At 42.8% G+C, this 24,963-nt stretch overlaps 2 non-coding genes across 2 annotated transcripts; both read left to right on the top strand.

Moving 5' to 3' along the window:
* The first annotated feature begins 17,486 nt into the window (after positions 1 to 17,486).
* Positions 17,487 to 17,559, top strand: trnak-uuu (transfer RNA lysine (anticodon UUU)). The gene has a single exon. It is a non-coding gene; the product is annotated as a tRNA-Lys (tRNA).
* A 122-nt stretch (positions 17,560 to 17,681) lies between these two features.
* On the top strand, positions 17,682 to 17,763 carry trnas-aga (transfer RNA serine (anticodon AGA)). The gene has a single exon. It is a non-coding gene; the product is annotated as a tRNA-Ser (tRNA).
* Positions 17,764 to 24,963: the final 7,200 nt, after the last annotated feature.

Here is a 24,963-nt window from a genome sequence, read left to right as displayed (position 1 = left end):
TTTTCTGTATTTTAGGAATAGCAAGATTGCTCCTTAAAACGATCAGGTAAGTTAACGTTAGCTGTAATTGTAAGTAATAGGGTATAATTGTCAAAGCTCAATTTGTAATGTAAATAGTTTTTTTCGATTTTGTCTGACTTTGTGTAACTTCAGTCAGCAAGCAAAACTTATTTTTTTTGTATAGGTAATGTTAGCTAACGTTACGTTAGCTATAGCTAACGTTATCATCGAGCTTGGCAATTGTACATTTTTGTCAGTAACGAAACTTATTTTCAAACAGAAAATGTCCAAACAACAATCCAAAAGCCACAAGGCTATGGATGATACTGAGTGGGTCTCGCGCTTTAGGTCTTTTGCCTCCACTGGTGTCTGGCCATCAGATGCAGGTAACCGACCTGCTCCAAGGCAAAATAAGTGGTACAGTCTGTATCAGAAGGTATGTAGAAAAAGTATCAAAAGGAATATATATATATATATATATATATATATATTAATTTTGAGTAGTACACATATTATATTTTCAGTATGTACAGTATGAGCATAAAACAAGAACTTGTTCAAATAAATATAAGTGGCATCTTTTGTTTTGTTTACAGATAGAGAAGTGCCCTCTTCAGCTGAGAGGATAGCTAACGCTTTTCTCCCAGCCACAGATGTGTTTGTGTGGATTTCATCCTCATAAGGTAGGCTAATTTGGGCTCTTTCAGTTTAACTACAGTTGATGCAGTGTGCACACAATATAAAGATGTGGTATTTCTTAACATTAATGTATTCTTGGACAATTTCTGTTGTTTCTATCTGGGGTGGTTTGGCAACAGGTCTGTTCCACAGCAGAGGAAATTGCGTAGTAGGTAAAAGAAGGTCATAAGGTTGAAACTAACTACATCACTAATAACTGAATAAAAAACCCACATCTAAATTTGTCACGTCATTTGCATGAAAGGGGTTCTTATACATTATTGTTTATACTATTAACATAGAATAGAACAGTAGTATTGTGCTTTCTTTAAATCACTGGTGATTTTGTCCATCATCTTTCTAAGTCTTTCATACTGTATTTCATACTGTATATATGCACTGTTTAATACATTTTTGTTATGCAGCAGCAAGAGCCTACAGCCTCATCTAGACCCACAAGCAGTGCAGACCAATCAACTAGTGGTCAATGTAGCTCCTTAATGGTAGGTAGATTTTATAGCTTTATGTGAGAGAGAATTCATAACGGAAATATTTTATTTATATATTCTTGTCATATTTCAGCTCCCAACCATTGCTCCAGTAGAACGTCCCACAGCTGACACTACACCCGCAAGTTTGGTGAAAAGGCCCAAGCTCACCCTTTCCTCGGTACATATGATGGCATGTGTTTTAAAATGGTTCACAGTTGTCATATTAATACTTCTCTCTTTAAAGTTTAATAAGTCCAGATTTGGTGGAAAGCATGTGGAGGGTGCAAAGCCAAATTTACATGTTGGACGGAAAGCTCATGTAAGTAATGAATAATTATTATTTCTTTGCTACAAAAAAAATTCCAATGATACTATTTTTTTATACCTTGTATTTTTAGACTCATTCAACCACTGCTACAAATGCAGCTGCCCGTGTGTGTGAGGCTCCAGTGCTAGCAGGTGGTCCTCCTCAAACCATCTCTCCACCACAGCCTCCAAGTGCAGAATCATTTTTTCTTGCTCCTCCATTACCGCCTCCAAAACAACGGCATCGGCCAGTGGAGGGGCAGAGTTTAGGAGTGAATGTGGTAAAACATTGCACTTGTTACTATGTTTGGTTAGTATTTTTTTGTCTTTATTTGACCTGTCCTTTTCTGTCTACAGAGCGCATTCCAGCCTGAGCACTCTGCTGCAGTTCCTCTCCTGTGGCCTAAAACCATGCCCCAGGAGGATCACCAACGGGTCTCCACAGGATTGTTCAGAGTTGGTGCTCGTGGGAATTTGGAGCTCCAGGACCATCTCCAGTTGTGGTATTTCCCTCCACAGCCATCCCTTATTTACCACCAGGCACCAACATCAGCCAGATTTTTTGCCCATCCCTTACTGCTGTGGATGCCGTATAGGCTGTGGAAAGTCAGGCTGCTGTGCGCGGACCAAGCCTGTAAAAGCCCTCTGACTAGTGGAGGTCTTCACAGACGGGTGCGTCAGGTCCTTGACATTGACCGCTTTTACAACCTGGTCACAGAGACTCTGATTTGCTCCAAGTGCCGCCGCAGCTACCTGTCTTGGAATAGGGAAATACTTGAGCAGCTGGACATGGCCCATCGTTCTGAGTTTAGGGTCATTCTTACCCGCCGGTATGTTACATTATTGTGTGATTTTTGTCAGTTGCTTATCCATGTATATTTAATTTATTTCTTATTACAGATATGCCTGTGACATCAGGGTGATACGCCTCCTACGGGAACGTGGTCTGGGGAATGGCCCTGTCCGACTGATTGGCCAATTGAAAGAGAACCACAGTGAAGAGTGGCTGAAAAGGGTTGCGCGGTATACCAGCGAGTGTGCTTCTTTTACCAGCAAAAGTTGCCTGATGCCACCAACATTTGAAGAGCCTCCCCAACCTGTGGCAATTCCCAGCTATAAGTGGCTTTCAGTGGTGTACAGCCAAGACATCCTGTTCAGGCTGGAGGATATCAAGGCTAGTATCACCTCCACTTATGGATCCTTCTTAAAACTGGATTCCACCAGAAAGGTACATCTTTAATTATTATAGTATTGAGGTTATGCAAATTCTATTTATATTTAAATCTAAATAGAAATGGAACCTCAAATGAATGAACAACTTAAACAATAACATAAGATGGAATGTCAAATTGAGGGACAATTCAAAGATTAAAACAAGAATAACATTGCAGAGATAACCACTAAATTTTTTTATGACATTACACGCATAAGCTCTATATTAATGCAATAGAACCATTGAAGGTGTTGCTACTATTGGTTTAATATATATGTTTGTTTTAGATCACCAAAAAGCTCTCAGGACCGGCAAAAGGCACTGCACAGTGGCTGACATCCGTTGGTAACGAGATGGGTCAAGTGCTCATCAGTGTCTTGACTGCTGGTGAGGGACCAGGTTTGGATCTTATGGCAGCTGGCTTGGTAGAGTATGTTACCTGTAATACATTTTCACTTACATGTAATTTAACTTGTCTAGAATTTACTATTTACAATTTGCATTTGTAATTTACTGTTGTTTGATGATGAAATTCTTTAATTATTTTTGATAATTATTTCTCGCAGGTATAAAGCTGCAGGTGTAGACCCTCCTGTTGCTCTCTATGTGGACTGTGGCTGCTGCAAGGATGTGGGTGAGACCAAGCTGAAGGCCAGATTTGCTGGATGGCCTAACTTGATTGTTCGCCTCGACATCTGGCACTATATGCGACGCCTGGCTGTGGGATGCACCACTGATGCACACCAGCTCTATCCCACTTTCATGGCTCGCATATCAGCATGTATTTTTGAGTGGGATGCTGCTGATGTCAACAAGTTGAGAGAGGCAAAAAGAGCACAGCTAAAAGAGCAAGGCCTGATGGCTCTGACGGAGAAGCAGCTAGATCGGCACATAAAAAAAGAAGAGTTAGAGCTGCACTGCAGGAGGAGGACTCGTGGAGAAGACCAAACCATCCGGCTTTTGGATCAGCTCATCAGTGAGCTCATCAGTGACAAGGGTAAGGATGCCCTTGGTGTTCCTCTTCTGGACCCCATCAGAATGCAGCACATCTGGCGTGTTCAGAAGAGACATGTTAAGTGCATTCAGGACCCACCTGGTGTGGCGCTGTACACACAGACTGGCACCATCACCAAGGGAGGAGTGCAACTGCAGACACTGCGCTGTGCCAGAGGTTCTACATCTTTGGAGTCATTCCACTGTCACTTAAACCGGTTCATTCCAGGTACGTCCAACTCAATAATGTTTATGTTTAACAGAAATACTTGACCTTATTCCTTTTTGCCGTTTTTTTGTATTTACTTTAGGAAACAGTGCAAACTCGCTCAACTTCCAGATCTACCTACTAGATGGGCTACATCGCTGGAACCACAACAGGGCAGCAGCTGCTCTGGAGGCAGAGACCTCGGGCCTGCGCACATACTCGGGCGAGCTGGTTCACAGCGTGAATAAAGATTATGAGAAGGTTTTTGGCAGGAAGCTGATTCCTTCTTTTACACCACCCGCAAAGTACACAGGTATTTGTATTTAATATTGTATGTTTATGCTCATAGTTCTTTCTATGTTTCTATGTAGTTTTTTTTTTTTTTTTTAATATTGGTTTTGCATTTTCAGGTGAGCTGATCGGAGTGCAGTACCTGTTGAGGCAGAACAATGAACCTCTACAGTGTATGGCGCCAGACTCCGAGGAGGCAAATACATTGCTGGAGCAGTTGGAAGAGCCAGTAGAGACTGATGAGGGCTTTGAAGAACTTGAACATATTGAGGTCACTCTTGCCGATTTACTTTTGGACACATCTGATATGATCTCAGTGCTACCTGCTTCTTGTGCTCCTGAGCTTTCTGGTCAGTCCGCTCCTCCTGCCCAGTCCACTCACCTGCTGGGGGTCCCATCTGCACCCGCTCCTCCTGTCCAGTCCACTCACCTGCTGGGGGTCCAACATGCGTCTGCTCCTCCTGTCCAGTCCACTCACCTGCTGGGGGTCCAACATGCGTCTGCTCCTCCTGTGCAGTCCACTCACCTGCTGGGGGTCCAACATGCGTCTGCTCCTCCAGTCCACTCACCTGCTGGGGGTCCAACATGCGTCTGCTCCTCCAGTCCAGTCCACTCACCTGCTGGGGGTCCAACATGCATCTGCTCCTCCTGTCCAGTCCACTCACCTGCTGGGGGTCCAACATGCGTCTGCTCCTCCTGTCCAGTCCACTCACCTGCTGGGGGTCCAACATGCATCTGCTCCTCCTGTCCAGTCCACTCACCTGCTGGGGGTCCAACATGCGTCTGCTCCTCCTGTCCAGTCCACTCACCTGCTGGGGGTCCAACATGCTTCTGCTCCTCCTGTCCAGTCCACTCACCTGCTGGGGGTCCAACATGCGTCTGCTCCTCCTGTCCAGTCCACTCACCTGCTGGGGGTCCAACATGCGTCTGCTCCTCCTGTCCAGTCCACTCACCTGCTGGGGGTCCAACATGCATCTGCTCCTCCTGTCCAGTCCACTCACCTGCTGGGGGTCCAACATGCGTCTGCTCCTCCTGTCCAGTCCACTCACCTGCTGGGGGTCCCATCTGCAGCCGCTCCTCCTGTCCAGTCCACTCACCTGCTGGGGGTCCAACATGCGTCTGCTCCTCCTGTCCAGTCCACTCACCTGCTGGGGGTCCCATCTGCACCCGCTTCTCCTGTCCAGTCCACTCACCTGCTGGGGGTCCCGTCTGCACCCGCTCCTCCTGTCCAGTCCACTCACCTGCTGGGGGTCCAACATGCGTCTGCTCCTCCTGTCCAGTCCGCTCACCTGCTGGGGGTCCAACATGGGTCTGCTCCTCCTGTCCAGTCCACTCACCTGCTGGGGGTCCAACATGCATCTGCTCCTCCTGTCCAGTCCACTCACCTGCTGGGGGTCCAACATGCGTCTGCTCCTCCTGTCCAGTCCATTCACCTGCTGGGGGTCCCGTCTGGGTTACCTGGACAATCTACATCTTCAGAGCAAGTTGTAAGAGAAATACCAGTATGCTTTATATTTATTGATGTTTGACCTTCTTGAAATACTTCAAATCTAATGTAATACTTCCTCCTAGGCCGTGGATGAACAGAGTTTGGCAGGAATAGATTGTGTTGATGAGCTTGCGGAATACTTGGTGGAGCTAAGAAATGAAAAAGGCCTCACTCTTACCAATCAGCAGGCCAGCACCATTGTGGGTCTTTGGCAGAACTTGGAGCAACACGATAAGGACCGGATTTCTTACGCTGCCTGACATCAGGAGAGACTGCTCACTGGTCGGTTTAGGTCTCCGAAAAAGAAGGCTGTATTTGCAGGAGTTGAAAGCACAAAAAGGTGTGTACTTGTTTCTACTGGTTCAGCTGCTCAGTGGCCAAACTGCAGCCGTCTTGAAGAAACAATATTTATCACATTGTGAAACATTCATAATAGCCCCAAGAAAATTGGACACCAAACCCTTTCAAGATGGTCACTAATTCTAAATGATTATAAAAAGATTTGACAGCTCATTTTAATCAACGGCATTATTATGAAAGATACAACTCTGCAACTTGTTACTGTAAATCAGACCACGTTGATACAGTGGCAAAACAAAAGATTCAAGGCACAAGAAGTTGCAATTCTGATGCAAGGGTTGGTACTGCCTGATGAACGCCCTGTTGCCAGTGAACCACTACTCCCAGTAAACACTAGGCCCACTCAAGTCACACCACACATGCATGAACACACTTACAACATGCCACCTGACACGGCTGGGTTGGCAAAAACCAAGCTAGTTGTCAAAGATAGAGCTGAGCTGAGAACCATACAGACAAAACAACATACAGCTCAGCCAGGAGTTTTTTACATGCCACTAATAGTGCCACCAACCACTACAGCAAGTAGCATTCTGCTTCTGCCGCCACCCCAGACCACTGCACCCAGTAGAGTTTGCACACCACATTCTGAGAGCACAACTGGCCCTTGTCAAATGCAAGACACTCCACAAAAGGAAAAGCGTAAATACACTAGAACAGTCACAGCCAACAGATGCACTAAATGTGGAGAGCCACGCACCACAGACACTGGCCATAGCCAGTTCAAAGGCAGAATTTACTGCCCAAACAGGGAGACCCTAACCAAAGAGCAGTGGCTTAGAATGATGAGAAAATAGTACATTATTGTATTTTATGTTGTGAAGATTTTGTTTTTATTATAGTAAAATATTTAGTTGTTTTGCAAAACTAATACCGAAATAATTGCACTATTTTTTATTTGATTTTTTTATTTTTTATAAATTTTTTTTATTCAATTTGATTGTGATTCATTGTGCTGCCCACAACATATACACAAACTATTTTATTTGTTCTAGGTTGATGGGTTGTATATAGTTCAGTTCTGTTTGTTTGTTTTCTTTTTACTTGTAAAATTTTTTTACTCATTCCTAACGAGATCAAAGAATTTCAAACGAGGTCCGAACACAGGTCCAAACAGTCTAGGTCACGTGACGCGAGAGGAGGCGCGGTTATCGCTTTAAAGTGGCGGCCATTTTTTCTACAACACAAACACAAAATCAACACAAACACATCAACACAAAACACGGGAAAAAGGTTTGGAAACTTGGGTTATATCATGCTAATATTTATAGCAGTTAGCGTCTAAAGTCATACATTTCCTGTCCAGAGCCAGCTGTGTTGTGAGGACAAATAGCGTTGCTGTTCAATACTCGCTGTAGCAGCTAGGCTACATACTAGCACTGTGTGGTGGCTATGGTGCGGATATTGGTGATATGACAGAATCAGAAGACCAATAATAACTAATTTATTTGTTTATTAGTTATGCCTCGTAAAGCATATAAAGGAGATTTAAAGGCTCAGTTCTATGTCATATTTCTATGTTCTGAATCACTGTGTTGTGTTTGTTTCCTCATTCTGTTTAGAAGATAACTGAGTCTTTAAATCTCCTTTATATGCTTTACGAGGCATAACTAGTCCTCACTTTAGATGAGCTCACAAAATAGTTAACTGACCACTACTAAATGCTTTATAACAACTTGAATTAACCCTAAATTACAGTAGAAATACATGTAAATAAAGCATTTACTAACACACTAAGTAACTATTACTATGTCTAAATAATCATATGTATGAATGTACATTTCAATAGTTTATTAATCATTTACATACACTTTCTAAGTGATCTTATGAACCACTGACAGTTCCTACATAACTGGTTTGTAAATAATGCAATACTTCATTTAGAAATGATAAATTGATAAATAATGTAAAAGTATGAAAATACAATTTTTAACATTATAGAAATGCTTTTAAATCAAGAATAAAGCATTTATAGCTGTATTTATAAAATATGTTAATGTTTTATCTAGTGCTGTCAAACGATTAAAATATTTAATCGCGATTAATCGCATTAATGCCATAGTTAACTCGCGATTAATCGCACATTTTTATCTATTCTAAATGTCCCTTGATTTCTATTTGTCTCATTATTTTTTCTAATTTTAATGCTCTTATCAACATGGAAAAGTGGATCAGCAGTAAGTTTGTTCTTAGCTGTGGTATCCATGTGCTTCTGTCTGAAGTCATCCATTGTAGAGCTTAGATCGGGCCCAAAAAATCAAGCCCGACCCGAGCCCGTGCGCATTCTGTCCGAGCCCGGCCCGGCCCGACACATAAACTGTAATTATGAGCCCGAGCCCGATTTAAACCCGTACATTTTTTAATACGTGAGTCGTTATAACTGACGTTCTCAACTACTTTCTATGTTACTTTCTCCCGCCCGCAACATTTTTGTCCCGCTCCCGCCCGCAAATAGACTCTTTTTTTGTAGGCTACCTCCAAATACTTTCGCCTACGTGTCGCCACCATACACATCAGCATAAATGCTCCGGATAAATTATTTGTTATTAAAGCATTAACACACAAACCACTGTTATAACATAAAAGCAAGCAGGCTACTGAGTGCATGGTTTGGCATGACTGAATGAGCGCAAAGTGCGCTCCCTTAATAATTCCTAAAAAGCTGACATTAGTTCATCGCAATCTCACACATCTGTTATTATCAATGAAGCTGACTGCACAATGCATCTTCCATAATATATACACTTTGTTTGTTATAATTAGAGGATTTGCCAGCATACAGAATTCAGCACTGAACAAAAAGTCTGCTTTGAGCAGTGAGGGGAGTCTATTTTAAATGCTTCTGATTGCCCATTGCGTTCAAAATCAACACATATGTCTGTGATTGGCTACATCGCTCAACGCTGCAAACATGTTATAAAAAGAAACTCTGGCCTGTAAATCGTTTCTATTTTGTTTTAGTTGTTCGAGTTGCTTTTCTGCAACATATGAATAAAAATGTATAAGTTTTTATGTTTTATTCATAGATATTTCTAGCTAGCTCACAGATTTAGTGCATTACCGCTCGAGCCCACCCTCGCACTCGGCCATCAAATCTAGTCCCGCGCCGCACTCCATTGCGTTGAGAGTGCACGTCTCTAGATCGGCGTCTCGCGCTCGCGCCATCCACTCAAAACGTAACGTTAGCCTACTACTCTTTGGCCGGCGCGCAAGCCCAAACAAGTACGTGCGGCGTGCCTGTTGTTTTGTTTCCGGTCTAGCTATCCGGTGTGATGTTGTAGTTTTTCTAACGTTACTAGCTGTTGCAACAGCATGTGAAAAAAATACAAAGTTTGCTAGGCCAAAAAGAGCGTTAATCTCACGATAAAAAAATTGACGCCGTTAAAATGTGTTTGCGTTAACGCCGTTAATAACGCGTTTAACGCACAGCACTAGTTTTATCACAAAATGTATGAAATGCTGTTGCATTTAAGTGTTGGCTGAATTAACCAATTTACATAAACAAATGTTGATTGACACGTTTTTAACGATTTAAAAAAAGTTTTAGTATTTCTTACTTTGTTTCAAGTTTAAGTGTTGGAAAGAAAAATGATACCGAGGCTGGTTTTCATGGTAATCCTGAAAAATATTGCAGAATGTCCTTCCGTCTAACAGTATGTCATTCCGGCTAACAATGACACAGGAAATTAATTTAACCCGTATTTGTGTGTTAGATTACACAATTCATTTTTTTTTTTGTTGAGTTAAGGATAAAACAAGTCTTATTTACTTTATTGGAAAACATTTGTAAACATTTCCCAGCTTTTTTTTTTTATTTGGTTCTAAATTTTGAGCTATCAGCAGCCAAAAATGAGCCCATGTCTATATGAAATCCCAAATTGATTATATTAATTATTATTAAAATGTAGTTTTCCAAGCACTAATTGTTTGTTGAGCTCCAATTATGGATATCAGTACATTTGTATATGCCAACAATGGTAGCAATGTAATTAATTTAAAAATTCATTACGTTACCCAGGAATTTTCATGGGGAAAAATAACTGATTCACCAAAAAAAAGGGTTAATTACATTCTTGAAATGTGTACATGTAATTGCTTTACATACACAACACTCTAATAAGTATATAAAGTCCTAAAATTTGAATTTTCTGCCAGTTTTATTTTTTTTAATATGAATGATTTTTTTTTACATGTATTTATGTTATGTATGTATGAATGTATGTATGTATGTATGTATGTATGTATGTATGTATTTGACATGTATAATTTCCTCTGTTTGTCTGTCTGTCTACACACATAGCCTAGCTTGACATTAACCTGTTTTATATTTAATGTTTGCAGATGACTAAGACAGGAAAGCCAGATAGTTACTGGAGGGACATCTGCTTAAAATATGCCCATGGCCAATACCACTTTTCAACTGGCAAACGGCCAGGGGCCAAGAAATGGAAAAAGGCATTGGAGAAAATTGATGCTTGCCCCCTGCAGAGCCATTCTAATAAGGATCTGTTTGGGAGAAGCCTTCAGTGCTCTTGTGGGTTCCACAAGGTAGGTGAAATTTACTATTTTTTACTAATTGATTGTTTGTTTGTTTGTTTTTTCCTCTGGTGAGCTTCAGTGATTTTGCAGTAATGCCTAATGTTTTCAAAGCCTGTCTGCTTTTTTTGTCTTTTTTCTAGTTGTTTTCTAGTAGCATGTCTGAATAAACATTATTCTATTCATTATTCTATTTTAAGTCATGATGAGTCACTGTAGCATGTGGATTTATTTATTGAACAATATGTATCTGTACAATTCTGGATAAAACTAGTAGTGTAGGATTCTTAGTTGCATGTAGCATGTCCCTCTTTTTGTAATTCCCCCCCCCCCCACCAAGCCAGCAGATATGTCATCAGGTGCTGGGTCCAGTGAGGCAGGAGGAGTTGAGACGGAAGCAGGGCGAGTCAGCACGGAGTTAGGGAGAGGAGGCATGGAGACATGTAGAGGAGACACGGAGGCAGGGAGAGTCCGAGACGACACGGAGGCAGGGAGAGTCCGAGACAACACGGAGGTAGGGAGAGTCCGAGGCGACACGGAGGCAGGGAGAGTCCGAGACAACACGGAGGCAGGGAGAGTCCGAGACGACATGGAGGCAGGGAGAGTCCGAGACAACACCGAGGCAGGGAGAGTCCGAGACGACACGGAGGCAGGGAGAGTCCGAGACGACACGGAGGCAGGGAGAGTCCGAGACGACAGGGAGGCAGGGAGAGTCCGAGACGACACGGAGGCAGGGAGAGTCCGAGACAACACAGAGGCAGGGAGAGGAGACACAAAGGCAGGGAGAGTCCGAGACAACACAAAGGCAGGGAGAGTCCGAGATAACACAGAGACAGGGAGAGGAGACACAGAGGCAGGGAGAGGAGACACAGAGGCAGGGAGAGGAGACACAGACACAGGAGCATCAGTGGCAGGACAGGGAGTGCAGTGGTACAAGTGCAACCAGCTTGTGGAGGCAGAGAAATTTTCAGAGCACCTGTCTGACCACCACACGGAGGAGATGTGTGACACCTGTGGGGCCAAGGTGCAGGGTACTGTTGGTCTTTTGAACCATATCCAACTGGTTCACTATGCAGCATTCATAATGCCATGACCGCAAAAGCTACCACCAAAGCACTACAAAAGCACTACCACCACAAAAGTGCTACCATCACAGACAACGCCATCTCTGCTCCCTCCGTTAAGTAGCTCTGCCATGCCACACCACACTGCAACTTTACCAACTTCAAAACCAAAACCAACTTCAAACAATTGGAAAGGTTTTCTTCCTGAGCAGTTTCGGAGAGTAGGACAGGAAGCAGATCAGGTGTGGATTGACAAATGCCTATATGAGCCTACAGGCCAGCTGACACCAAAAATCCAAGCCTGCTGGTTTCACCCCTCACTGGAGCCCAAACCATCTCCTCCTGAGCCTGGGTGGTACTACCGGCAGAGGATGTTCATCTGGGCACCAATGAGGATGTGGGGGATTCCTTTAAAATGCCCACAATGTTCCCGTAAAATGAACAGCTCAGGGATCTACAGAAAGGTCAGGGAGGTGATTGATGTAGATAGCCGCTATTACCTAGTGGGAGGGGACTATCCACGTTGCAGCAAGTGCTCTCAGCCAGTCTGTCCATGGAGCCAGGATATACTCTCTCAGGTGGATGTGGCACACAGGAGCCTGTTCCCCGCTGCCCTCACAACACAGCTGGCTCTGGACAGGAAATGTATGACTTTCCTGAAGCCAAGGACCAGTGGTAACAGTTCCTCCTACCTCCAGTCTGCAATAGAGGAAGCGCACAGCAAAGAGTGGGCACGGCAGACTATCCGCTACCTCTCAGACTGTGAGCATCACATGAAGATGGCTACCTTCGTCCCCTCTGCAGCTGTATATCTTCCTCCACCACCCTTCAGGCCCCTTCCACTTGCTCAATGGTTCGAGACGGTCCACTCCAACGAAATCCTCAGCCATGTGGATGAGATGAAGGGAGTGATCACTTCTACCTATGGTAGAATTCTTAAAATGGATTCAACAAAGAAGGTTAGGGTTTCAACAGTAAAAAAGTATATCAAATAGAACATGTATAATTACAACAAAACAGGAAATTGGAAATTGGACATTGCTTGTGTTTGTTTTAAAGATCACCAAAAAGCTGGCTGGCGGGAGCGGGGACAGTGCTGCATGGATGTCAAACATCGGCAATGAGTTTGGCCAGGTGTTGAACTCTGTTCTGACGACGGGTGAAGGTGCAGGGTTGGAAGAGTTGTGCCAAGGCATCGTCACTCGGTACAAGAATGCGGGCCAAGCTGAACCTGAGGTCATCTATGTCGACCGGGATTGCTGCAGCCAGTCAGGTGGGTGAAAAACTTTCTCACTCTCTCACTCACTCTCACTCACTCACTCACTCACTCACTCACTCACTCACTCACTCACTCTCACACTCACTCAGTCTCTCTCACTCACTCTCTCTCTCTCTCTCTCTCACTCACTCTCTCTCACTCTCACTCACTCTCTCACTCTCACTCACTCTCTCTCTCTCTCTCTCTCTCTCTCTCTCTCTCACACACACACACACACTCTCTGTCTCTCTCTCTCTCTCTCTCTCTCTCTCACACACACACACACACACACACACACACACACACACACACACACACACACACACACACAGAGTTTACTTAATCATGGTGTAAGTACAGGTGTTGTGGTCTATGTTATTAAGAATGGTTGTTTTTCAGAGGTGTGTCTTCAGTGGCTAAGCTCTTTCACCCATGGAAGTCTGCAGTGCGCTTAGACAGCTTCCATTTCATGAGACGCTTTAACTGCGGGCTCACTACAGAACACCACCCTCTCTATGGCACCTTTTGTGCCAAGCTTTCCTCCTGCATTTTTGAATGGGACCAGGAGGATGTGCAACGCCTGAAGGACGCCAAGAGAGCGGAGTGGAAGAGCAGCCACAGCGGACATGCTCCCACTGAAGAACAGCTCGTGGCCACCATCAGCCCAGGGGAACTAAAGAGACACTGCAGGAGGAGGACGCGTGGAGTAGAGGAGATAAGGAGCATGATTTCAGGGCTGCTGGAATCAGTGTGGGAGCTGACAGACACCACAGGGCTGCGTCTGGTGAGCCATGACAGCATGCGCCATGTGTGGTAAGTGCAGCAGAAGCACCTGGAGTGCCTCCAAGACCCTGCAGGTGTTGCACCGTACACAAAGGTGCGGACACTCCAGAAGGGCGGCAAAGAGCTGGACATCCTTAGGTGTGGTAGGGGGTCCTCCTCCCTGGAGAGTTTTCACCGACATCAGTGTGCTTTTATTCCAGGTACATTTGCATCAAGACATACTGTATTGTATGTATTTTTTAAATGTTATTTTCTGTTATGTGTTGTAATTATTCAAAATAACACAATTTCCACTGTCGGGTATTCATATGTATTCACTTTACAATAATGGTTGATAATAATGAACAATAAAAAACAGAGTATTTTGTTTCTTAGGCTGGCAGTGCAATGCTGTACACATGCAAATGTACATGCTGGAGGGGGCATCAAGATGGAACATGGGCCGGGCCAAGGAGGCAGTAGATGTGGAGGGGGCCTCAACCCTAAGAAGCTTTGATGTTCGCTTGATGTCCCACCTTAATAACTTAAGCCAGCGTGTCCATGGTTGTGCTCTGGTGCCAGAGTTCACCCCACCCGGAAAACCTACTGGTAAGAGAGATCTCAGAGCAACACTGGTTGACCAGAGTATTACATGCCCTCCTCCTCTTTTTCTTAGGCACCCCCCTACTCAGAGGACATGCATTTCTTGGGTGCGAAGATTGTGCTATTCATGTAGGAGATGGATGTGTGTATGTATGTGCTTTCTTCATCTTTGTGTTTTATACTGGTTACAGGCGAGCGCATGGCAGTGGAATATTTATTGGCCCAGACCAACAGAGGTGACCTGCTGGCTCCATTGCAGGTCTCTGAAATCCCCTCGTAGGTGCTTGAGGAGGAGGATGAGCCAGATGACACCATCAGCATGCTTGACATTGTCTGCCAGTCAGCGGAGATAGGGGCTGGTGATCCCCCAAGTGCCGTGGCGGGTGACACTGAACCCGGACCCCTCGTCACAGAGGTCAATAACACTTTCTGTAACACCTTACTCAAAAACACAATATTTAACTGCAGTTAATGTGGTTACATTTTAATAACATACATGAATGTAAAATCAGCATTACTCACATATTAGAAACAAGAGTTTACATTTATTTGCTTGTTTTTTTTTCTTCACTTATCACTTTTCAGACCAGCCAATGTGACTCGAGGGGCGTTGTGGGATGGGAGGCAGTTGATGCCCTTGCAGCCTACTTAGTTGGCTTGAATCGTACCATCACCGCCTTGTCAGCCAAGGAGGAGGCGGACATAGTCCACCTGTACACAGCTCTCCATGCCATGGACAAGAAACCTTCAAAGTACAAAATAGTAATTATTTTGTACACCAAAATTAAACATAAATTCCATGGAATGAATGAAGCATATGGATGTCTCTTTCACCGTTCAGGTACACCCAGAAGGCTAAGGAAAAAAGCATGTGCGTCAGGAGGACCGTGGAGAGCACCCAGGAAGCCGAGTGGCTCTGCTCCTGGACAGCAGGCGGCAGAGAGGTGCTTGACCACAATTTGCTATCATTTTGGTTCAATACAAATCATTGATTAAGAGACAGCACGTGTCACTGTGAAAAGTATTTATTAAGTGTAAATTATTTTATTGCAATCCCTATTGACATTGTAACTTGGTGGTTCATCACTTTACATCCTTGTTCACAGTCCAGATCATATCATCCTTCTCTCCCACAGACAAAACATGACTCACGGCCAAGCAGCCAGGACCCCGAAGTATACAGGGTCAGTGAGTGTGTTTGCCTCAGACTTGCCAAAGAGTTTGAGCAGTCACGCAACAGGCCAAAGGACACAAAGGGGAAAACCATGCCCATCCCTCAGTCCATTGTCAGCGTCTACAGCCACATCAGACAGCTGCTGGAGGACAGCAGGGTTGTCCTGGACCAGACAAACCTGGTTCTGGTGCCGGTTAACAACACCACAGTCTCTTCATGGTATGTGTTATTTCATTTACCTTTCCCATACAGTCAAGACAGTATATAAAGATTTAACCTCAAGAAAAACCTCCACCTGCATGCTTGTTAGAAAGTATGTAATAACCTTAGAGAGGGAGGATAGGCTTACATGTATAAAATAATTAATGTTTGTCTTGTAGGCTGCTTAGGAGGGATAAAAGGAAGGACAGGGACATGCTGCTGCAAGGCACTGTACTTCCCAAACAGCTGCACCTGGCCAAGGAGCCTCTCCCTGCAATGAACACACTTCCAGCTGCCCCTGTGCAACATGCACATGAAGCGATGACATTTGAGGAGCCTGAAAACCACGAGGGGGAAGCTTTCCCCCGCCAGCGCACTCTAGCAGCAAGTAAGCCTGTGTTCTCTCCGCCATCTCCACCTCCCCAGTTCCCTCCACAATTTGGGCCAGCTCCTCCATTCCAGCAAGCTCCTCCATTTCTGCATGCTCCTCCATTCCAGCAAGCTCCTCCATTTCTGCATGCTCCTCCATTTCCGTATTCTCCTCCATTTACCGATGCTCCTCCATTTACCCATGCTCCTCCATTTACCCATGCTCCTCCATTTACCCATACTCCTCCATATCCGCATGCGCCTCCATATCTGCATGCTCCTCCATATACCCATGCTCCTCCATTGCAGCAAGCTCCTCCAGAGTGCCTTCCATCCCAGCCAAGGCAACGTGCCTGGAGGCTGAATAAAGCTGCCCAGGAGGAGGAGGACCTAGCGTCAAGGGGGGAACCGCCACGGAAGAGACTGACAAAAGAAAGTTACCACTACACCTGCAAGGGGTGTGGCCAGGACAAAAATAAAAGAACTGGACACACCCAGCTGAAGGGGCGGTGGTACTGTCCAGCCTCAGGACTGACCCTGGATGACTGGAGGAAGAGTGTACGTTGACTACTACGACTACCGACTACGTTGACAGCATGCGCCTGCTTTAGTTTGTAACCTTCTGGAGGCCTAGCTTAAACTTTATAAAAGGAAAAAAAGTCACTGTTACAGGATTACCCTTGAAAAGAGTTATGTTGGTAAGAAACAGTTTTGTCTGCAAGCTAAAGATGACAAGGCCCCTTTGTATTCAGGGACACGTCGGGTAGACCTGTAGCTCGCCGTGATCGTATAGTGGTTAGTACTCTGCGTTGTGGCCGCAGCAACCCCGGTTCGAATCCGGATCACGGCAAGATGTTCTGGGTGCCATTGAAATTGAGCTCCATGTCACCACCCGTCCTTCAGACTTCTCTATTTGTGCACGGCGCATGCCCTTGATGTGCTCTGGATGTTCGAGTGAATTGAAACTGGGACCTTCTTTGAAAGCACGAGCTCTCAGGTTCGAATCCTTAAGAGAAAAGAATGAAAACGAAACGCTCCTATTTATTTCGGAAGAATCTTGCTTCAGAGAGAATATGGTGCGTGTATATTTTCTAATCGCTAGGTGTCAGTACACTCGCTGGCTGTTACCTAGAGTGCCGCGGGCTTGCTATTTGCTACAAACAACTGCGCCTTTGACACAAGTTTACAATAACGATAGGAGCGCGGCAAGTCAACAGCATTGAAGCGTGTGAAGAGGCTTTCCAGACAAGTAGCAGTGAGTTTTTGTTCTTTTTCCTAGAATTATTTTCCTTTAATTACTATTATCATCCGTCTACTAGGCTGCATTCCCACTAATTTGCAAATATATTTTGACATAGCAGACGTTTTGACGGCCATTCTGAATCTTCGAAGAAGGAAACGCAATGCATTGGAGGACACTCTTTTTTCTGCGCCAATACGATTCATTTTGCTGTGCGTTCCGACGCAGCACGCACACTTCTCGAGCAAGAGCCCGGATAGCTCAGTCGGTAGAGCATCAGACTTTTAATCTGAGGGTCCAGGGTTCAAGTCCCTGTTCGGGCGAACGAGCGTCTTTTTGTGGAGCGGTACGTTTTGTTGTTGAGTTCTTGCTGATCTACAATGGCCTCCGGCAGCGACGCTGCAAGGCACCAATCGACAAACGACATGCCCCTTTCAGCCAGCTTGTAGTCGTGGCCGAGTGGTTAAGGCGATGGACTAGAAATCCATTGGGGTCTCCCCGCGCAGGTTCGAATCCTACCGACTACGTTGACAGCATGCGCCTGCTTTAGTTTGTAACCTTCTGGAGGCCTAGCTTAAACTTTATAAAAGGAAAAACAGAATCCTTTTCTTTTCAGTGACTTCTTCTCCAGAGTCACTGTTACAGGATTACCCTTGAAAAGAGTTATGTTGGTAAGAAACAGTTTTGTCTGCAAGCTAAAGATGACAAGGCCCCTTTGTATTCAAGAACACGTCAGGTAGACTGGTAGCTCGCAGTGATCGTATAGTGGTTAGTACTCTGCGTTGTGGCCGCAGCAACCCCGGTTCGAATCCGGGTCACGGCAAGATTTTCTGGGTGCCATTGAAATTGAGCTCCATGTCACCACCTCTCCTCACCCCGTCCTTCAGACTTCTCTTTTTGTGCACGGCGCGTGCCCTTGATGTGCTCTGGATGTTCGAGTGAATTGAAACTGGGACCTTCTTTGAAAGCACGAGCTCTCAGGTTCGAACCCTTAGAGAAAAGATTGAAAACGAAACGCTCCTATTTATTTCGGAAGAATCTTGCTTCAGAGAGAATATGGTGCGTGTATATTTTCTAATCGCTAGGTGTCAGTACACTCGCTGGCTGTTACCTAGAGTGCCGCGGGCTTGCTATTTGCTACAAACAGGGGCGCAACTACCCAGTGTTAGAGGGGTATGCAGCAACAATTTTGGCGCCCCCCCAATACACACACACATATCATATATATGTGTGTGTGTATAACAAAAATATAACAAAAATATAATAAATATAAAAAAAAAAAAAACAGAAACAGATTTTGTCCAAGTGGTCAACAAAAGCCTCGTTGCTGTTTGCCACTTGATCATACATATTATATAGCACAGATCTTTAAAGAGAGAGAGAGATGTGACCCTAAATACAGCTTCCATGTCACCCAGCAGATGTAACTATAGCTTGTATGTCTGATAGCACAGCTAACATGAACATACATGAATGGTAAAACAAAATCTATTTGTTTCCATGATAAACCAGCCTTATTGCATAAGTCATGTTTTCCAGCTTCTAGTCATTTATTGTGCATGCTACCTTATATTTTCCAGTTGTTATTTTACTTTAATAAAATTGAGATATGTCATGCATGGGATTGGTACCATAAGGTTTAACCAAAATCTAAATGTAGATATCAGCAATATTATTTTGCATTAAGTTAGCAAACACTTGCTGTTAACATTAATATTTGCAAGCCTCCAAGCTTGGTAGCAAATCTACGCATGATTCCATGGTAAACCAGAGATATTGCATTAGTTGTTTTCCAGATTCTTGTCATTTATTGTACATGCTACTGTTGTGGCAAAAATTCTGTTAAACATCATCACTGCGTAAGAGACACTCAGAGTCAAATTAATAAAAAGAAAAGTATTTATTCTTGCAAGAATAGGTTCAGTCTAGTACACAGAAGTTACGCTGTGCAAGAGAGTGACACACAACAGGAAGATATGAGACAGCCTTTATACTGTTTTCAAGGTTCCTCCTCACCCGCTGTACCTTTCACCCACTCAGATAAGGTCCTTACTGCTACTTAAAGACACAAACTGGTACTGAAATAAACTGGCCAAATCTGACCGTCCCTAAGGTCAGAGGTCCTGTCCCATATGTTCCTGAAACGTCACGCACAAGCACGTACACACATATACTTTTATACATTGAATAGGTTCTTTCTCTTATGATACCTGTTTGGGATCAATGAATATTAAAATTTCCACAACAATTCCCCCCTTTTTATCATTCAGATTACCCAATCATAATAATAAAAATAATAGAACAAATTTTAAGTCATATCATCACTTATACTCTTCATCTCTGGTTACCATTACAAATCTTGAAACCCACATGGCATTTCAACAGGCTAAGAAATACAAAGAAATAAAAGTAGAATAAAATCCCTCATTTCGACCCCTCTCCTTGTACGTCATCACATAGCGGATAACCACAGCTTTTAACCTTCTGTTCATATCAAAAACATTCATAGAAAGAAAGAAAAAGAAAAGGAAACCATACAATTTAACACATGTCACAGTAGCTCCCACTACTTGCATCATCATATTTTGTTCATCCAATTGAACAGACTCCCAGCTTTAACCAGTCTCTGTACTGAGCTGGAGACACATTATAATGCATGGTAAACATAACAATATTGATAATCCTGTCGCTGAAATTGGTAGTACAGTACCCCCAACCCCCCAAAGATTAACCAATCGTATCCATTTATCATCAGTCCACGCCCATTTCCATACATCGCCTCCATTTTCCTAACCATATTTTCTTAACTTTTAACACCATATTTAATAAAATCTATCCTGAAAAGGTTTTATATTTTTTATCCATTCTTTTAACCAATGTAGTTGTTCAAAATTAACTCTAATATTTCCATTACGGACCATCTTTTAGCTTATTACCATACACATTCTCCCATGATCGGCCTTTCTTACCCTTAATGGAAAGCCTAATCAAGTTTCTTCAATAATAATCCCTATAATTTACCTGAAATATTTTCTAATGAATCCTTAACCAATCAAATCATTTGATCTAAGCCCTATTTGTATTCAATCAAATAAAATCATCAAAATCATCACAAAAACAGATTATTTTGCTAAACTCAAACCATTAGTTCATGCATCTTCATGCATCTTCCTCCGGGTGTGTTGTTCATCTCGTTTGCCCCATGGACATTCCCTCTTCACCAGGGTGACTCTTTGCGAGTCGTTGCCGTAGTCTTTCCCTCGCCGGTGAGGGAGGCTGTTACTAGCACGAGCCTTTGACCCCTCACGTTGTCCTCATATTTGATTGTTGAGGCCTCTCTGTGTAGTCTAAGGTGAGAGGCTTGGACGCAGGTGTCCCACTCTCCAACCGTTTTCTGATCATTACCAGATTTGCCCCTTAGATCACGATGTACCCCTACTGGAGTGAACCATTTCTTGCCTGCTTTCACCTGTGAATGGAGACCTTAAGTTTTGTTAGTGACCGCTTGTCTTGCCGCTCGTCCCCTTTGGTGTGATCTGTGGAATCAACAACCTGAAACATTATCTCCGGATAATTTCTTGCTCACTTAATAGCACTCGGGGTCCTTTTACCCTGAAAAACACTCAACCCACTTTGCTCATGTCCACAACACAATATTTATACATTTGGAACAGAATTAGTTCTGTTTTCTGCAATCCTTCCTGACATTCTGCAAAAGGAAAATCTTAAGTTAAGCGCTGCGCAGGTGTGGCCTTGTTTCTTTCTGCCACAATAACAATCTAGGCCAGGATAGTTAGTCAAATTCATCCATAACCATTATTTTATTGGGCACATTCTGCCCTGCATCAAAAGTCTGCATGCTCTGTAAAGAAAAACAAATGTCGAGGTTATTTTCAGATAGTAAAGTACACGTAGTTTCTTTTGTCTGCTGTGCTGCCACGGCCTTCGCTGCTGCATCTGCCCTGGCGTCTCCTGTTGAAACAGTCCTGCAATTTTGTTATCAGCGTGTGCGGCACACTTACAGACAGCAATTTTGTTAGGGAGAAGAATGGCTTCTTGCCAGGCTTTTACCCTATTAAGCCCCTTGTCCTCCCAACATATACCGTCCCTTAATAAACCAAATTTTGTCAATTGTTATCAAAATTGTTACCATCCCCCCTTTTGATGCATGAATCATCTCGTGCATCAATCTAACATAATGGTGTTTGGATAAAGTTTGCCATCAACACTAACCCAAACGTTGTCCCAAAGCCAAAATTCCTCCAGACATCTTTCTCTGCCTCTGAAACAAAAATATGACTTAAAGCCACAAACACATCTTCTTATCAGAGAATTTGGAGGGCAACGGCCCTCAGTCTTACAGTGTATCCTGCTTTTCAGGCCTGTTGTTTGGTCTCTTAATCCCGTCATCTACAAACATTGTTTCTGTTTCAATTGTTTCTGTCAGGTCAGGTTGCTGTACAGACTTGGTCAATGTCAGTCAAACAACATTGTCCCCCTTTTGTTCACAATATTCATAAATGTGTAGGACTCTCTGGATAATTTGATATTGACTTAGCCAATATGTCACTTTGTTATTGCCTGCAAATCTATAACATTTTAGTTTATCTCAACCCATGATGGACATCTCTCTACAACTTCACAAATCCAATTTACATAAATGCTTTTAATCCATAGATTGATTCATAATTACCAGTAGCAGACAGAGCTGGATAACTAATCCATTTAAAGCTCGTCCCATTTTCTGCATCATCTTGTCATCAGATTGACTCAAAACTATTAGCTTCCTTAAAACTTGTCATTTGCCTTAACCCATCTGTAATGATAAAACCCTCATTCCAGAGGTTAATGACACAATATACACACTATTCAGACGCAGTATTCGTACCCCAAACTAACACATACAAGACATAGAGTGCAGTCACCATCACACACACTCATATTAGACACATATTTTAACTGTTCATTTTTAATGTTCGCTTTTCATTATATCATCTCTAAAAAGATTTAAATTTTAATTAAGATTTTAAACTTCACATTTTACTGTAGCTTTTACCTAATTTTACATGGTCTCTTAACCAGTTACAAAGCATGTCTGTTCATGATCAATTTCTTAGAAAAGTCAGCTGGGTTGTTTTGGTTCATTATCACTATTTTGTTCTTTAGCAGGCCGATAACAAAAAGACAGACACAGTTACCATCCCTTCCTCCACTCAAGCAGCCTCTCTCACTATAAACAAATAATCTTTTCAACAGCCTCCTAAGACTGTAATTTAGACAAAATGTAATATTAAATGTATTACATTAACCTTTTACCATTCAGCTTTATTATCCAGACTTTTCTCAAATCTACAAAAGCCTGTCTTCATCTTTAGCCACCACCATGCCTAACGACCTTCAGGAGTTAAAACTATGTTATAAACATATTAGCTCAAAATTAACTCTTCTATACATTTTACTTGCCCATATGGCAACCAACATCATGTCCCTCATATAATTAAGTTTTGTTACTGTCTCCGCAGCAAATAATGGCAATCACCTCATGGAATCAGCTGGCTTTTGAAAGTCCACTCCCGCTAATCATTTATCTTTAATTTTCTTCTCTTCAGGGTGTCGTCCCCTGGCATAGTTGCAGACACTTGTCACAATGAAAAACAAGCCATACAATCAATGCGGTTTCTGGTGAGTGGTATAGAGGAACTCACATTTCTGGGTCAGACTGCCGTAAAGTTAATTTTAACCTCACAGCCCATCTCACCTCTCAATGCTCTGCTGACCCCGGTGGCCTCCAGTAATCAGCGCTCAACTCTCATACCTTTCTCACAAATAACAACCTCCATCCGGAGTTGCCCAATGTTTCGTGACCCCCTGCGTTGGGCTGTCCCCTGGCCAGGAAGATCATCCCGTCATTGAGTAGCCACTTGTACACACTGGTGACCGCTCTTTCCCAATACAATCAGTTTTCTTCAACAGAACTCAGCTGTTTTCTGGAGCTTAGGGAAGGCACGTTCAAGAGTCACCAGAGCCATTCCGATTGCCTAATAGTGTTCACAGGGAGACAGGTTAATAACAACAGTATTTAATCACTTAAATCCATTAACTATCTTAAAAGCAGCAACCTAGCTACTTAGACTATACTCAGTGAATTTAGATCACAACCGTACATTCAGTGTACTTCATCTGTAGCCGGAGCCATCGGTCCTGAATGGTGGAGACTAAATGAGACAAAGTTGTTACTGGTCCTAAAATACGCTAATCAAAATGTCACCTCTATCGTTTAAGGTCTGTATTATTATTTTAAAGACTTCTTTAAAGTCATTCAGTTTTACTTAAATCCATTTACAAATACAAATTGCCCTCTGAACGGCAATGATTTCTTTTAACCTCTCCATGTCTATGATTTTCAACTTAAACACTGTGCTTTACTTATGACACAGGCTCAGATAACAGCTTTTAGCTGACATTGAATCAGAGAGAGACTCTGAGGTACACTGCATTTTCATAAAACTTTTAACATCAGACTTTATCTACCATCTTTTAACTCTATCCCAGCTTAAGGCATCTTTGCCAGAAATTACATGTGTTTTCAAATAAACATAGTTTTACAGTTGTCTTTTGCCCACGTCAGGGAATCTAGACATTACAAATTTCCACTCAGATTGAGTCTCTGTCGCACTGGCACTTTCAGCCACAGCACACATCAGATTTAGATAAGCGAACTGTTTCATTACAGCCAATAGCAGACTTATCTTTTGAAAGCAAAACATCAGCTTCTAGCTCTTTCATGGTCAACTTTTCAAGCTGTTTGTTTAATCAGATGCCTTTCTACACATTTTACATTTAGCAACTGTTAATTCAGTAGCCTACTACTTCTGCTTATTTGTTCTTACATAAAAATAATTATTCTAGTTCTCAATAACGTTTCACATTTCTCAATCTCAATTAGGATTTACTTTTTGACGAGGCAAGCACTCTCTGCTTGTGATACTTTTGCAGTTATTGTAAATCATCTGTGAGATTAGTCTCTCTATATACTCTAAAATCCTTTTTTAAATGTTTAATTACAACACAATCATCCTGTTAGTTACTTTGATATATTTTGCTACTCACATTTGTTGGAGTCATTAATTTTACATCAACCTGTATTCATCAATTCACTTTTAAAAATTACTATTATAGATCTTTTCTTTAAAAGGATTCACTTTAATACTTCAATCTCTTGACCTTGTTTTTATCTCTTACTCTTTCTCAGACGAAAACTTTAATATCGTTATATAAACACTGATCTACTTTCAAACCCACATTATTACCAGAAATGTGTCACTATATTACACTTTGTTTTTTTTACACCTTCTCGGTGGGCATTTACAGTTACGTGTTAAATTGTCCTGCTGACCACAATCAAGACACTCTCTGTCATCTAGTGGGTTCATGTGTCAGCCTCAACTACAGCATCAGACACCTGTCCTTTACTATAGTTTGATCACTGTGAGCTTGCAAACGGCTCCAACTTACTGCACACCCTTGAAGCAGTGTGTGTCCCATTCAGGAATGTAAACAGAGCCACTGATTAAGCAGTTCTCTGTATACTTTTACAGTCCACCAGTGGCGGATTTAATCACAATAGCCAAATCATAATCTTCATCATTATCATTGGCCGCACATTAATTTTAATAAGCTGCATCGAAATGCTCAAAATATTCTAAGTTGTTTTCACAAAGTTTTCG

Source organism: Siphateles boraxobius, unplaced genomic scaffold, assembly GCF_051911475.1.
Source record: "Siphateles boraxobius isolate OS27281-9 unplaced genomic scaffold, OSU_SipBor_1 39, whole genome shotgun sequence".
NCBI classification, from domain to species: domain Eukaryota; kingdom Metazoa; phylum Chordata; class Actinopteri; order Cypriniformes; family Leuciscidae; genus Siphateles; species Siphateles boraxobius.
Note: the sequence above shows the minus strand (reverse complement) of the source record. Positions and strands in the feature narration are given on the sequence as shown.